We start from the raw sequence: 15,165 nt of genomic DNA on the forward strand, positions 1-15,165 counted from the left end.
AATGTCAAGAGCACATAATCTGGATGATGTTGCTAATGAGAGCTCATGTTTTGTGTTGGGTGGTCTTCTGTTCTGCCTGGTGGTCTTATTTCTGCCTGCTATGACAGCACTAATGGTTTCATGTAGTCCCCAGTCCTACACAGGATTCACTTGTCTCTCTTTAGTAATGCACGACAAGTCATAAAAGACAGACTACCCAGAAATGACACTGCAAGTATTCCAGACATTTTCTCTCTTGGTGGTGACAGTTCCAAATCAAGTTGGCTCAGTGTTTAAGTCAAAGCATTTTTTTAAGTGGCGGCTTAAAACACAGCCTTAGATCTGGAAAATCAAACTGGGCTCCTCTTGCCTCTTCCATCATTGCTTGTAATAAATATTCAACTGTTGGACCGCAACTAGAAGCTTATGATAGATGACACAGAATAGCATCCAACTCTCTCTTTCCCAGATGTAAAGAACTCATCTTTTGGTTAGAGAGACTTCACTACCTTTTAATAAACATAGGCAGATCATTTTACATACTTTCTTGTCACACTCATTTAGGATTTATTTCCTAAAGTCCCACAAAGAGTAGCAAGGGAAAGTTCATAGCTGCACAGGATGTCAATATAATCTCTGTTCAGAGGGTCAAAATGTCACATAGCCCAAAATTAATCCAAGCGGCTACCCCAGCTTTAACTCTAAAGTGGGTACCAGAATGTTCTTCAGCATAAGCTGACCTATGACTTTGTACTTACAGGACGTCAGAACAAGAATTTAATCTCAATAAAATGTGAGGGATCATCAGTTGAACTGGGCTTGGGCATTCAGTCCCAGCCCCCATAAGCCACCCATCCCAAATTAATTTCCCCGCAAACTCCTTCAGCACTCCCTGCCTCTCCCATTCACTGGCCATTTTACTACATTTGGCCTTGTACTGTGGTTCCATTTGCATAGTAATTCCTTTGTTGAACAAACACAAATTGAGTTCCCACTAACCCTTTTTAAAACCTAGGAAAAGCTTCCCAAGGACAGTGAAACCATTCTAGGTGCTTCCATTACATCTTGAAGAAATGTCTGGCCTGGAACCTGTCAAACTATATTGGAATAATTTTTCTTTTTTGTCTGTTTTCCCTTCTTTATTTTAAGTCCCTTGAAATTGGATACCAGACATATTCATCATCATTTACTCAGTGTCTAGCATGCTGCCCGGTACATAGCAAAGGGTTCATACATTTCTTAATGAGTGAATTAAACTTGGCCACGTTGGACTGCAGAAAGTGATACTAAAGATGAATCAGTTCCTCTTCCTCCCCTCAAGGTCTTTCTAATCTAGCTCATGTCCAATACAGGGGAGGTGCTCAATAAATGCTAGTCAGTTAGTCAATTCTCAGTTACCTTTTTTCGAATGGAAAGATGATGCTACCAAAATGAATGTATGCCAGTAAAGCCAATTACTATTTTGTTTCACTCTTTCTTGTGATATAAAATCTCTCCTCCTCTCACGCAGGATCCCAAGTACCTAAGAACAAGAAAGGATCAAAGCATAGGAAATGTTTAACATACCAACCATAATATCTGAAGCCTAAACTTGGACACATGTTCTTAACCAGAAGAGGATATTTGAAAATAGGACCATCCTGGATCATTCATGATGTTTGGTTTTTAGTATTTCTGATCTCCAAAAAAGTCAAAACACATTCTATTCTTTAAGAATTTCTATTTCCTTCACAGTTGCATGAGAAAATAAATATGGACGTAATTTGAAACTGTATAACACACAATGCAAAGATAAGGGCTCTAAACAGAATATGTATTTCTGCAAAAAAGATACAGGAACTGATATGGTGAGTGTATCTCACACAAAAAATAATAATTTGAAATCTTCGCTAATTTACATACATTCTTTATTGAATAGCTTAAAGCATGAGATCTAATGTGAAATCAAAGCCAAAACATACCATAGAAGGACATAAAGTAGATGGCAGAAGAGTAGGGTGTTCTAAGAGTGAAGAGATACAAAGAGTCAATATGGAGGTATACAACCCAAGAGAGAAAATTGGAAACTTTCTATTCAACATCTATTCAACAGATTAATAAGTGTGCACCTCTAAGGTGCCAGGCATGGAGCTTAAAAATGTGGAGGACACCAAGACAAAATCCAGCCTGGTGAGGGAGAACTCACAGTTTAGTGGCAGTGTTGGTAGGAAGACAGGTAGAGAGAAAAAAAAGAATGACAACATGTATAAATATAACAGCAGAAGTGCTCATTGCTGGAGGAGGGATTCAGATAAAGTATTTTGGGAGTTTAGTGAAAGAATATATCTCTTAATTGAAGGATGCTTCTGAGTAATTTTATAATTTTATGAAGGGGATGGTATTTAAACTCAGCCTGAGATAGAAGGAATTCAAGAGTAGAAAAGGAATAAAGAACACTCCAATCAGAATTAACAGCATGAGAAAGTCATGGAAGCAAGAGATCTACTAGATTTGTTTAATGAGCATTAAGAGGTCCGTTTTGCCTTAAGTTTAAAGTATACACAGGGACATGGTGAGAAATGAGATTGATCAACTGGACTGTGGATAGATTATAGATAGCCTTGAATACGAAGTGAAGGGATTTGGAATTTATTCAAAGCTTTTGAAAGCTATTCAAGATCTCATGAGATCAGAGCTATATTTTCAGAAGTTTAAAAACAATGCAAAGAGTAAAGAAGCCTGGGGTTGGGAGGTAAATTTGGTTTTTATGAATTAGTATAGAACTAAACAAATATCTTCAAGAAGGAGATGACTGCTAGAATGTAATACTATTAAATGTGGCAAATACCACTGCCTGTTTTTATCAGTGGGGCAAAATGAGTCAACATAGACTTGGATGGGAAGCCAATATGAATTAGAACTGAGGTGGGGAAATACACTTTTAGGACTATAGCATCAGGCAAGACCAAAATGACCAAAGTCTTTCACAGTTAAGTCACATATAGAGTCTCCTGACAGAGAGAGGAAGATGTGAGTAAAGTAAAGTATCAGTGAATGTGAGGCAGACTTCAGGACTGGGGTCCCTTCCAGTGAAAGTTACTCAGATAAGAGACTTCAGACAAATGTGGCTTTGTTACTGAGGTGATTCTAACCTTTCCTAGAAAGGTCTGTCTTCATGGTGGTCTTTCTAGGTCTGAAAGAGCCCCTGAGGGTCTTTCTTGATCCACCAAGTTATTTACACGAACATAGTAATAGGATGAACTCAGCTAAAAGGGTCTCCTCCTCTAAGATACTTTTCCTCTAATTACTCATTTATTCATTTAGCATGTGTTTATCACATAATTGCTATTTGCCAGGACCTAGTCTAAGGACTTGGGATATGTCTGTGAACAGATAAAAAAAAAAAAATTCTACCCTTCTGGAATTGACATTATAGTAGATGAAAACATTAAACATAATAATTGAGCAAATTATATAGTACATTAGAAGGTGACAAATTCTATGAATAGTTTAAGTAGATTACAAAATAGAATGGAGTCAGAGAGATCATGAGGGTGGAGATGAGCTTGAGGAAATTGAAAGCAATTTTAAAAAGGTCATTGGGCAGGCCTGATTGAAAAAGTGTAACTTGAGCAAAGGCTTGTGTGAGAAGAGTGAGTTATCCATGTGAGTATCTGGGAGAAGAATGCTCCAGATGAAACTGCTAGCTCAGAGGCCTTGAGGCAGGAAAGTTTTGCTGTCTGCTAGAAAAAGTGAGACCAATGTGACTAGAATAGCAAATGAGAGAGAAATATTGAAAGATGAAATCAAAGATGGAAGAGAGGGCAGATCATAAAGGAACTTCAGGCCACTGCAAAGACTGGCCTTTCCAATGAGTGATGTGTGGAGCCGTTAGAGAATTCTAGCTCTAGGATTGACAAGATCAGATTTGAATTTCAAAGCATCACTCTGGCTGCTTTACCAAGAATAGACTTTAGGGAGTCAAATGTGGACTCAGAGAGACTATTTGGGGGGCAATTACAGTAATCCAAGTAAGAAAAGATCATGTCTTGGCACATATTAGTGGTAACAGAGGTAGTGAGAAGTGATTTGATTCTAAATACATTTTGATAGTAGAGCCAACAGGATTTCATGGTAAGTGAAATATGGAATGAGAGATGAGTCAAGAATTTCTCAATATTGTTGATCTGAGCAATCAGAAAGAACTGCCAAAAATTGAGGTGAAAAGATTATAGATGGGGCAGGTTTGGGGAGGGTGATTAGGAATTCAATTTTCTATGTATTATATACATATGGAAATGATACATAGACATTTGAAATTCAGTACAAGAGGCTAGGGATATAAATTTGGAAGTCTGGTATATTGATGGTGTTTAAAATTATGAAACTCGAAGTTCACCAAGGGACTGAATGTCAATACAGAGGAGAATCTGAGTTGTTACAACATTAACAGGGCTGGAAGAGGAAGAAGAACCAGAAAAAGAGATTGACACAGCATAACCAGGAAGGCAAGAGGAAAACAGAGGGAGGTGGTTTTCTGGAAGCCAAATGCGTAGACTTTGTATCAAGGAAGAAGTCAACCAATTGTGTCAGAGGCTGCTGCTTTTTCAGGCAAAATGAGCACTGAGAGTAATCATTGGATTTTTACCAAGGTTGTTAGGGACCCTGACTAGAGTGGATTTGGTGGGCTGGTGAAAGCAAAAAGCTGAATGGAGTGGGGTTAAGAAAAAATGAGAGGAGAAAGCTGGACATAGCAAGCATATATAACTCTTTCAAGAAGCTTTTCTGTAAAGGGAAATGGGAAATGAGATGGTAGTAAGAGAGAGAAGTGGGGTAAAAAGAGGGTCTTAGTGTTTCTTCTTGTTGTTAGTTTGGGTTATAGCCTGAATTTTGTTTTACCCAAAATTTGTATATTGAAGACCTAATCCCCAATATCTCAGAAAATGACTGTACTTGGAGATAGGGCCCCTAAAGAGGTAATTAATCTAAAATGAGGCTGCTAGAATGGGTCCTAATCCAACATAACTAGTGTCCTTATCAGAAGAGATTGGGACACAGAGACACTAAGGATATGCACACATGGAAGGAGCACAGTGAGCAGAAAGCCATCTGCAAGCCAAGAAGACAGAACTCAGGGGAAACCAAACCTGTTAACTCCTGGTCTTAGACTTCTAGATTCCAGAATTATGAGAAAATAAAGTTCTGTTGTTTAACCACCCAGTCTGGGGCATTTGTTAGGCAGCCCTAGGAAACTAATACAGTTATTTTTGTTTGAAGTGACTTTGTTTCTGCTTTTGTTTCTGTTTGAGGGGGTAGTTTCTAAGATGGAAGAAATAATAGCATGTTTATGTATTTTTAGGAAATCCTAAAGAAATTATTATCTAGGAGTCAGAGGAGAATATTGACAGAGAGATATTTGTTGAGAAGGTGAAACCGGATGGGATCTGGTCTTTGTTATTCATCCCAGAGCTCCTCTCAGCCTTTGGCATCAAACAAGGACCTAAAAATAAATCTGATTTCTTGATGGTTATTGTACCAGAATCAGTAAACTTAATAAGGGAAAGAAGGAGTTTCTACTATATCTGATTTCTAGAGAAACTGTGGATCTGTTAACAGAAATAGATCCAAAAAAGAGAAATTGCTTTTAAGTGGAAGGAAAGAGACAAGGAGACAGAACTGAAGAGAGCCAAGAAAAAAGAAACAAGGTGAATTTAACTTTGTCAACGAGAAGTTTGAGTTCAATAGATATGCAGGTGGAGATGTTCCTGTGGGTGTTGAAACTGTTACAAAAATATTAGCAAAATCCAGTGAAAGAGATGGAATGAGTCTTACAAACAAATCTCCCCTAAAAGGTTGTATTTTCAATAAACAGTTTTCCTACTGTGAAAAAATTCCTGCTACCACACCACCCCTCCCTTTCTTTAAAAAGGCATGTAATAGTTATCAAAATAAGGTTAGTAAGATGAAAAAAAAGTGGTTTGGTAAAGGGAAGTTGGTTAAGAATGAGTTCCAGTTGGAGAGAAGAGAATGCCCATTCAGTCTTGGCATCTTTGAGATGTTTAACCACAGGCTGACGATACCACAGGAGATAAAGAAAAGAACACTAGGATTTTAGAGCTGATGTGAAGGAAAGTGGATCATCTTACTATCCCGTCTCACAGCATCCCTGGAATTAAGAAACCTACAAAGACTAACCCCATTTTGCAGTGGTGGGGGAATCTTAGCAAAGTGAGGTTAAGAGATTGGATTCATAATAAATATATTTTGAATGGGTCCCATATGTTTCAATGAGTCAGTACCAAAATAAGGACTGGAACCCAGGGACTCCTGGTTCTTAGCCAGGACTCTACCCACAAAACTATATTTCTTGTGTTTTTATTTTTGATCTTGAGTTAATTCACCATCTCTTGCACATGCTCTTTCTCTCACTCTGGGTCTTTCTCCCTCCCTTTCTCACATGCCACAGATGACCCTTGTGCATGTCCTCCATAAATCACTCTATAATGGAGCCCCTTTGTTGTTCTCTTCTCTAGGTACCCAAAGGAAGATTATGGCAGAAAACCAGGGCTCAACATTAAGGGAGATAATTGAAGGTCATTCAGCTGAAAATAATTCCTATTTATCCATGGCTTCCTTTACCAGAGCATCTGGTTTCCGTTAGCCAGCATGGTGTCCTCTAGTTCTGACAGTGGTGGCCTACAGTAACCACATTTTTTGCTAAAAAGGAAAGAGAGCTTTCTTACATCTGTTCCCGAGATGTTTTTCAACTCTTGCTTGTACAAAGCAATGCTCTGCATTTAGATGAACAAAGACTAAAACTTGATGGTATTAGGTACTAGTGACTAAGCCTGCTCCTGGGCAGCTTCTCTGTTGCTTTCTCTTTCTGTCAAGATCAATCATAGAATTAAAGATTAGGAAAGTGAAGGTCAACCAATTCACCCTGCTAACTCCTGCCAGAACTTCACCATTCTAAGCAGGTTTGGATTTCTTCTATTTGTGAAGAGATTTTGTTGTTGTTGTTGTTCTTATCTCCAGGTATGGAGAATACATTAACTCACTCACTAAGCTATGAACTGAAATCTGTGTGCAGGCTTCAGAATACCTGCCCTCAGTAGGCACTCATTTTTATTTATTTTTATTTTTATTTTTTGTCCATGACCATTGCATTAGCAATAGGAACTCTCGCTAATTTAGAACCATAATCTCTTTTGGCCTACTTTTTAAAAAATACTATATTTAAATTCAATTTGCCAATATATATAGTATAACACCCAGTGCTCATCCCATCAAGTGTCCTCCTTAGTGCTCATCACCCTACCCTACCTTACCTCCCCCGCCCTCCTCCCCTTCTGCAACCTTTTGTTTGTTTCCCAGAGTTAGGAGCCTCTCATGGTTTGTCTTCCTTTCTAATTTTTCCCCACTCAGTTTCCCTCCTTTCCCTTATAGTCCCTTTCACTATTTCTTATATTCCACATACGAGTGAAACCATATAATGATTGTCTTTTTCCCATTGACTTATTTCTCTCAGCGTAATACAGTCCAGTTTCATCCACGTTGATGCAAATGGTAGGTATTCATTCTTTCTGATTCGGCCTGTTTATTTAACAAATAATCCTTGGCATTACCTACTAGTTATCTTTTAAGAAACTTGTTAGCTAAAGGGACAAAACATGAGAAACAAGAGAAACAAAAGTGAGAAAGACACATTTCTTACCATAGGATAATGTAAGAAACAATATGCATAAATATTAGAAAAACAGAACATAGAAGTGTAATCAACGGAAGGTAAATTCTAATCTTATTTTTAAATGAATGACATAGCTACAATAGTAATAGCTAAAATTTATCAACTGCCTTCTGTATATGATGTATAATGCCTTAGGTCTAATATCTCATTCAATCCTCACAGCAAGTCTATGGGGCAAATAATATTCCTATACTGATTTTACATAAAAATAAATTGAATCTCAGATATATTTGTGGGTCCCAGCAGGAAACAGACGGAGCACTCAAAAATGGACTAGTTGGAGGAGGTTTTAATAAAAGAGCTGTCTGCCAAAGTATAGGCAGGGTATAAGGAATTCATAAAGGATAACACAGGACCCTGACGTGGGTAATGTTAGGGCCATTGCCATCCTTAAACCTGGAGCAGAAGGGAATGATTACCAGAAGCCAGGAAGAGAGCTAATGGGGATGATCACCTGACAGGATCTCCTTTTGCAGAAGCATGCAGCTGGCCTAAGGGAAACCCAAGGAAGTGGGGAATAGATATCCCAGCCTCATTCTCTTCCCATACTTAAGTGTAGCCAAAACCAACCCCATATCAAGGGGTCCTGTGGATAAATCCACAAATATCAGACTAGTAGGGAAGAAAATAAGGGGGGTGAGAAGGGTGGAGAGTAGATCTAGTAGATTATGGTCACCTTTCTAAGGTCACAGCAACAGAGCAAGTCACTAAGTGAATCAAAGTCACCAAGTGACAGAGCAGGGATTCAATTCCATAGTTGCCTGACTTTGGGGCTCAGGCCCTTAACCACTATGCTCTAATGCTAATGCTTTGAAGTGGCAAAAAAAAGGGAGGTCAAATCGGGCAGTATAGAGTATATGGAGAGGTAGAGAGGCAGGAACACACAATTATATATTTGCTAGACTTCCCTGAATCTATTTTCACATCTACAATATATATCTCTAACACAAAATGCAGCCCTTTTCTCTCAGTGCAGCTAGTATCATCAATTTCATTATAATAGCTTTGATCTAGCCTGGAATAAAAATAAGCCACCCAACCCTGTGCTCAGAGACAGGATCCTGCTCTGTCTGACAGAGTTCAATGCATTGTGGACAACTAACTGCCTACTCTGTAGGCCACACATTGTTAATTGGAGTCAGTAAGAAAGTGGCCATGAAATTTTCAGTTACTTTTTCATACTATTTGTACTTCACGTAAGAGAAATACCCAATCATTTCACCAAACCTGATTGGAGAAATTTTGTATCTGTGGCAAAAGAAAACTTAGGAGAGGTGATTTGATTACAAGAGGGTTCTTCACTTATAAAAGAAATCCCTTTAACACAAAAATCAGTAGAGTGATAATATAGGGGATTCTTTCATGCTGTGATCAGCCAACAGTAATGGGCCTGATAGTAGCAGTGCTTATGGGAGTCTCCATGGTGCCAAGGCCCTATGAGGTCTAAAGAGATGTCTAATAGCGGCTTACAAAATATTGTTCAGGAACTTCCTGTGCCAAAAGCAAAGGTGAAAAGCAGGACTGTAAATTGAAGAGGAAACCAAGAGAGCCAGAGGGAGCCAAGTAGAAAATGCACAGCAGGAGCAGTTTGGAAAGGAGTCCAGGATCATAACAGGGCCTCTAGTTTCATTGACATATGATGTAAGAGAGTATCAAGTTGAGTTAGAAATCAAATTTCCAGAATAAAACTCCAATAGAAGGATAGCAAGATACTGTCTAGTTTGCTTCCTGGAACTTCCATTACTCCTGGAGTAAAAAGGAAGAAAAATGGAAAACACAAGAAAAGATAAGAGACTTAAGAGATGAATCCAGAAGACTGAACATCTAACTATTAAGAGTTTTGAGATGAGAGAGTAGAGAGAGAAGAGAAATAATCAGAAAAACAAAACAAGGGATCCCTGGGTGGCGCAGCGGTTTGGCGCCTGCCTTTGGCCCAGGGCGCGATCCTGGAGATCCGGGATCGAATCCCACGTCGGGCTGCCGGTGCATGGAGCCTGCTTCTCCCTCTGCCTATGTCTCTGCCTCTCTGTGTGTGTGTGTGTGTGTGACTATCATAAATAAATAAAAATTAAAAAAATTTTAAAAAAAAAGAAAAACAAAACAAGAATAATTTTCCAAACCGAAAGGCAAATCCGAAATGGAAGTTTCCACCAAATGCCAAGTAATGTAAATGAGAAAAGAAGCACACTTAGGAAAATTACTGAAAACATGAAAAAAATGAAAAGAGTAGATCATTAAAGCATCCAGGGAATTTGTGCCTTGGAGGCTTTGTTAGCTAATGCTGTGGTGGCATTCATTTTGCAATGTCTATCTGTCTCAAATTGATGCTGTGTGCACCCTCAATTTAACAATGTTGTATGTCAATTATATCTCAATAAAGCTGGGTGGAAAAGCCTCCAGAGACAAATGCAGACTTCTTGTCAGTAAAACCATGTGCTACAAAGCAGCATCTTCAAGTTCAAGGATCAATTTGTTTTAGCTTTGAATTTTATTTATTTTATTTGTTTTTTCATGATTTGATAAAGATATATTGCAAAATGATTACTACAGTAAGGTTAGTTAACACCTCCATCCCCTCACATCACTACCTTTGTGTGTGTGTGTGTGTGTGTGTGTGTGTGTTGATTACATTTTTAAGGTCTCTCTTAAAAACTTTCAAGTATATAATACATTATTGTTAATTATAGTCACCTTGTTATACTTTAGACCCCCAGAACTTACTTATCTTATAGCTGGGAGTTTGTGCCTTTTGATAAACATCTCCCTATTTCTCCCACCCCTCAGCCCGGGCAACCACTATTTGGTCTATTTCTATGAGTTCAGCTTTTTTTTTTTTTTTTAAGATTTTTAAAATTTATTTTTGAGAGATAGAGAGCAAGCAGGTGGAGGGACAAAGCAAAGGAAACTTCAAGCAGACTCCTCACTGAGCATAGCCCCAATTCGGGGCTCAATCTCATGACCCATGAGTTTGTGACCTGAGCCAAAACCAAGAGACAGACGCTCAACCAACCGAACCATCAGGTACCCTGAGGTCAGCTTTTTTTAGGTTACACATGTAAGGAAGGATATGAAGTATTTGTCTTTCTCTGTCTAACTTAATTCATTTTGGAAAATGCCCTCAGACTCACCCAAGTTGTCACAAAAGGCAGGATTTCCTTCTTTCTCATTGTTGAATAATATTCTGCTTTTTGCATATACCACATTTTCTTTATCCATTCATCCGTTGATAAATACTTAGTTGTCTCCAAATCTTGGCTATTGTGAATAATTCAACACAGAATTTTTTAAAAGATTTTGTTTATTCATTCATGAGAGACACACATAGGAGAGAAAGAGAGAGAGAGAGAGAGAGGCAGAGCCACAGGCAGAGGGAGAAGCAGGCTCCATGCAGGGAGCCCCATGTGGGACTCTATCCCAGGTCTCCAGGATATGCCCTGGGCCGAAGGCTGGGCTGAATCGCTGAGCCACCCGGGCTGCCTTCACCATAGAATTTTATAACCAAGCTATCAATCAACATAAGGACAGAATAAATATATTTAAGACAGGAGAAGACTACAAAATTGTACCTCCATTTATCTTTTTATAGGCTGTCACTTGCAGGAATAAACCAAAAAAAAAAAAAAGAAAAAACCCAGGAAGCCATAGGATCCAGCAAATGGTGTATCCAATATGGAGAGATATAAAAGAAGCCCCAGGTCATGACAGCTAGATGAAAATCTAGATGAAAGAGGTCTCTGCAGGGGAAAAAAGAGAGCAACTGGTGTTGATTCTCTGCTTTAAGAAAAAATGTTGGTAAAAATTACATAGACTAGACATTAAGATGCAATACTTGGGAAAACTTAAGATTTTGATCAGTATGATACACACACAAAGCAAAGAAGAAACCTCAAGATTAATATTTAAAGAGAACTATATAGGGAAGGCAGAGTCCAAACAACAACACAACTGAATAGTGGCATGATTTTCATCTAGAGGTCTGGGTCAGGGAAGGGCTGGAGACAGGAAAATCAGCTGGGAGACTATCTCAGTCATCCAAGTGAAAGTTAATGTTGGTCTGATCCAAAGTCATGGCAGTGGGATGGAGATGAGTGGGGAAATTTTAGAAATAGTTAGGAATTAAAATAAACAAATTGAGAGGTTGATATCAGAGAGGGAAGAGTCAAGATAGACTCCATGGGTTTGGTTTAGAAATCTGGGCACAAAATAGTACATTCACTGAGAGAAGAAACAAGCCAGGAGAAGCAATATTGAAAATGATGAGCTTACTTGGGTCAGAGATGCTGAAGGGAAATCCAAATGAAAATGACCAATCCATAGCTGGACATATGGCCTGGAGCACCAGAGCATAGTCTGGTCTAACATGTGGCATCTTAAGAGCAGAGAGTGGGTTCCTTGCGCATATGAATCAAAATATCCAAGATCAAACTTTCGCGGAAAGTCATTTAGAATAAGCAACAGAATTTCTGTTGAATCTTCCTAAAGCTATATCTCAGTTGTTTTGATTCATACAGATGTTGAGCTTAATAAAATATATTCCATTCCACCCAACCAAAATAATTTCAGAATAACAACTATTTTACTTTTGTTTCCTCAAACTGTAAGAAGTTGATACATAGTCCTTCAAGACTTCTTCTTATTTCTCTCCTCAATCTGCGTCTCACACAAACCATAGCAAATCTCCTTTACACACTTGTCTTCTTACTCCTCCAGGCCCACTTTTTCCTCTCAGTTCTCCATCACAAAATTAAAAAAAAAATGATTCAAGCAAATTCAGGACAATGGCTGTAGAATGGGAAAAGAAATAGCCTGAGGTAGCCCAAGCTAGAGTCCTTTTCACATCAAAGAAGAAGAAATATTTGAAGTATGTATTTACTGATAAGCCTTATCCCATTCTCTGTGTATTATTTCTAAGTAATGACCCAGCAATAATAAATGTTCAATCTAGTTAGCAACAAACTACTTTCTGGAGGAAAATCAGCTTCATCTCTACTGATAGTCCTCACAGGTGACCCAGTGCTGGATGTGACTTGCTAGTGTTTGTGCATTGCCATCAATCCAGGGAGGCCTGTCTCAAACTACTCAAAGTCATGGTAGATTGAAAATTATCAATCCAATTGACTGCCTCATCCTCCACTTATCTTAGGAGATTCTTCTTCCAGGGTTTAGAATAATGCTATCTCCCCATCCATAATACCACCTTCTCATTAACAGAATAGCTCATAATAAAAATGTAACGTAGTGAGCAGAGAATAAAAGCAATTGGAAATACATATGATCTCAAGCAAAGTTTCATCTGTATGCTAGAGGCGGGGCTGTGGGTGAAGAATCACTATCCCATGGCACCCTGCAGTGACTGAGCATCTGCATCTCCCAGTTCCCCATCTCCAGACTGCCCAGCTGTAGGGCCCTTTTCCATTTGTCCAGACTGAACTGTCTTCTGTTCATTCAACTCTTTCTCCATAGAAAGTACAACACAGTTGGGTTCCAATTACTAAATTAAAATCACATTCTAGAACTGCCTGCTTGAAATTACACCCAGGTGACCTTAACTGGAGTTTTGTGTGTTCCCAAACACTTCAGGAACATATTTACAGATAGTCTCCAGACTTACTCCCACAGATGGCAAGCCTTATTTCCCCTATTTCCAATTTAGGAGGAAGCATCTCATTGCTGTCTTCATTGTATTGCTGTCACTCAACAGAAAAATAAAAACCTATCAGTATCTCCCAGGAATGTTGAAGCCCTCCTTCTTCTGCCTTTTGTCTTCTGTCTTCTCTCTCTCTCTCTCTCTCTCTCTCTCTCCCTCTCTCTGAAGTGTACCTTCTCTAGCTATCCAAAAGTCAGAAAGTGTAAAAATAAGAGTTTTTCATGTTAAAGTATAAGAGTCCTACGCCAAAGCAGAGATTAGTTAAAATATTTGGAGGTTGGTAACATCTCATTCGAATACTGGTAGGAGCTTCACATTAGATGGTTTTTCATAGATTTTTCTCTTTATTTTTTCATAAACTTTTCATTTTAGCCAAAAATTTTGCAAATTTTACTTTGATACAGCCCAAGTAGAACTTATATTCCTCAATTCACATAGCTGCTTCCATGGATTGATTTGTTTCGTGTTCTGATATAATTCCAACTGCTAATTTACCTTAATCTCCTCTAGTGTGTCAGTCTGCCATTTGGGAACATTGAGGAAGGGGTGTGACTGTGTTAGAACACAGTGCCTGGCATGCAGTTGATGTGATGATTCAACATGGCAGGGTAGACATTGGCTTCCTGTGCTCTCTGTCTAGACATTTCTCCTGCCAGTCTTCTCCAGACCTCACTGTCCTCTCCTCCTGTTTAGAAGGAACACAGAACATTCAATTTGATGATGCCCAGGCAGAGTGAACAATAATTCACCAGGATAGAGAAGGGTTGAGGTAGAGATGGGGAGTAGACGCGTTTAAGACTGGCAAGAGAAGAAGAAAGGGGATATAAGACATTGTCAATTCTATTTTCTGGCCCTTCTATGCCTCCTAGTTCTTAAGGTATCCATAGAAAATTTCTTTTATGCTTCTGACATCATTGTCATTTGGAGTTTGGGGCCCTGGATGGAAATCTGGAAAAGCTATTCAGAAGTTAGCTCTTCCTTTAGCACTCCCACATACAGGCAGAGAAACCCATACACAGACACAACAGGCACACCCACCAAGAAGCCACATGTGTACCTACGAACACATGGACAGACAGACAATGAAAACGCTCAGTGGTAGCCAGAACCGCTGCAGCCACACATGCCTTCTGCAGCAGACAGAACATGTGCTTACATCCTCACTCCTACGCGGACACAAAGACCCACACACAGATGCCACCACCACTCCCACAGCCCGCCCTTACTCGGCTGTGACTTTTCTCCCGCATGCCCCATTTGAATGCAAGACTGTCTCGAATTAGAATTTCTCAAGTCCATCTTGGCTTGACTGATTGAACTTCTTTCTGTGCAGCCTCATGAAAATTCACCTTCTGAATTCCTCCAAATAACAGAATGGAAAGGAAATAAAGTACAACTCACTAGCAAGCTAGGGGAATGGAGATTTGGAAAGCTAAGTGGGAAGGTGGTCAGGGCTGGTAGGGTCCCACTCTAGCTGGCTTTTTCAGTGGATGGATACCTGAGTGGTCCTGAAATGGTAACGATACAGTAGTTACTAAGGAGATGACCACTGATGCTAAGTGAAGAAGAAAATATGATCTACTATGGAAAGAAAATGAACTTTAGAACCAAACAGACTTAGACCTAAATCTGGCAATGTCATTTACTAACTGTAATCTTGGGCAAGTTATTTAATATCTGAGTATCAGTTTACTCAACAATAAAATCTACATTGCAATATTTTTGAGAGGGTTAAGTGTAATGATATATGTAAAGTGGCTATTACATTGTTTGGCTTCATAAGCATGTGTTTTATTTTTGTTACTTTTGTTCC

At 39.0% G+C, this 15,165-nt stretch overlaps 1 long non-coding RNA gene across 1 annotated transcript in view; it reads left to right on the top strand.

The window, feature by feature from the left end:
• The window catches only part of LOC112648239 (uncharacterized), a 35,364-nt gene that overhangs the window by 7,705 nt on the left and 12,494 nt on the right, over nucleotides 1-15,165 (top strand). The window contains exon 2 of the long non-coding RNA XR_003128848.3: nucleotides 7,487-7,524. This is a non-coding gene — a long non-coding RNA (uncharacterized LOC112648239). The remainder of the gene's footprint in view (nucleotides 1-7,486; nucleotides 7,525-15,165) is intronic.

Source organism: Canis lupus, chromosome 7 (genome assembly GCF_003254725.2).
Source record: "Canis lupus dingo isolate Sandy chromosome 7, ASM325472v2, whole genome shotgun sequence".
Taxonomy (NCBI): domain Eukaryota; kingdom Metazoa; phylum Chordata; class Mammalia; order Carnivora; family Canidae; genus Canis; species Canis lupus.